This window comes from Onychostruthus taczanowskii, unplaced genomic scaffold, assembly GCF_017590055.1.
Source record: "Onychostruthus taczanowskii isolate IOZ18803 unplaced genomic scaffold, ASM1759005v1 scaffold19, whole genome shotgun sequence".
Lineage (NCBI taxonomy): Eukaryota > Metazoa > Chordata > Aves > Passeriformes > Passeridae > Onychostruthus > Onychostruthus taczanowskii.
In genome coordinates, this window is record NW_024499128.1 from 10,961,435 (window position 1) to 10,963,339 (window position 1,905).

Genomic DNA, 1,905 nt, shown 5'->3' on the forward strand with positions numbered 1-1,905 from the left:
TATATATACATTGTCACATATATCTCAAATATATGTGCAATGAGACAGAGAAACACCAGAGGTGGAAAAGGTACAGATACTTCATTGCATCCCTCAGCTTCTCTACCACCATTGCCCCAGCGAGCAGACTCAGCATTTCATCCCTGCCAGACCAGTGCTCCCAGTTGCCAACCTGCCCTGTGAACTGGTGCCAGGTCTCTGTCCCCAAACCCAGGTGGGGCCAGGCCTGGGGGAGCACTGGGGTGTGTTTGGGGGGAGATGGAGGGGAGAAGGTGCCCTGGCAGTGGGCAGCAGGACAGATGTGCACAGCTGGTGGCCCAGGGGGTGAGTGGCATGGGGTTGGGCGCTGTCCCATGTCCTGTCCCTGCTCCTGATGCATCTGGATCCTGCCCTGAGCCAACCCCCCCGTGGCAGCATTCCTGAATTGGGGGGTGGGAGAGCAGGATGTGGCCGGAGTGCTGGACACGGCCACAGCTGCCACACGCTCGTTTCTGTGTGCAAGAAATGGGAGGGGGACACACACACACACATACACACACAGGGGACTCTTTTGGTTGTCAGCACGAGAGGAAAGGGAAGAGCAGTAGGGTTTAAAAATAAACGTATTTGTTCTGCCTTATTAAAGATAGAAAAGGTGGCTCTGAAATCATCTCCTACAAAAGGTTTGAAGGTCAAGCAGGCACCGAATCGCGAAAGGTTGAGCGCTAAGTGATTGTCCCAGCCCTAAAAGACAAAGTGCACTAAATTCGGTGATGAGAAGCTAAGGCTCGTCCCCGATGGCCCCCCCGGCCGAGGGAGGACCCCCAGGGCACGGGATGCTCTTCCCAGAGGTGGATTTGGGGCACAGCGATGCTTTCTGCCCTCACTGGGGAGATTTTTAGGGTCACAGTGGAGCAGCAGCAGATGCAGCCCCGACCCCCGGCCTGGGGAGCTGCTGCTGTGAGCCCCTGCCCAGGGCAATCCCTGCGGGATGCTGCCCAGAGGATCAGCAGCTCTCTCCTTCCTCGGACTCCTGCCATCCTCCAAGCATCAAGTGTAACTCCAGGGGTGGAGCTGGCTTGCTGGAGGAAATGGCCGGTGGCTGTTTTTTGTGGGGGGGACATTTCACCTTGCTCGTCTCCAAACCCCTTCCCACAGGGATTCCACTCCACAAAAACCCACGCCCCCAAAGCATCCCTGTGCCTTCCCAGCCCCCTAAGGAAACCCAAGTGCTGAACTTGGGCTTTCCCCACCTTTTTTCTGTTTCATTTTTTTTCTTTTTACCCCTTTCTTTGACAATTGATGGGATTTCAGTTTGGCTGGGCAGCCTTCCCCATGCTCCCTGGTGGCAGGAAAAAAGACCAGGAGCTCTGAGCTCTCACAGGTAGGCAAAAATAATATTTATACACTATGTACCGGCGTGGTCCATGGTCAGGACAAGGACTATACAGTAGATATAGGACATCTCACCAGAGCTAGACCCTCACTAGCAGGGTTTGGGGCAGGGGGTGTGTGAACAGGGGCCATGGAAGGTCCGAAATCCCCTCACTGTGCCAGCCACAGGTGCTCCCTGTCCCAGTTCACATCCTCCTACACAGCAGTTTAAAAATACATCTGTATATATTATTCTATTCTCCCAGGTAACACTGTACAATCATAGAAGTTTCTTTAAAAGCAATAATTTACTTAAAGACATCTCTATTTCTCTTTCGTTTTTATACAAATATTTACTGTGATATATATATATATATATATATATTTATAAAGAAGTTAACCCTCTGAGAACTCTACAGCAGCAAGATGTGCACCTTTTATTTTTTTAATAATTATTATTTATTCAAAAGAACCTAAAACCACTTAAAAGCATTTGTTTTAAAAAAATAAATAAGTAGTGCTCACACAAAATCTCTCTGCCCCCCCCATCCA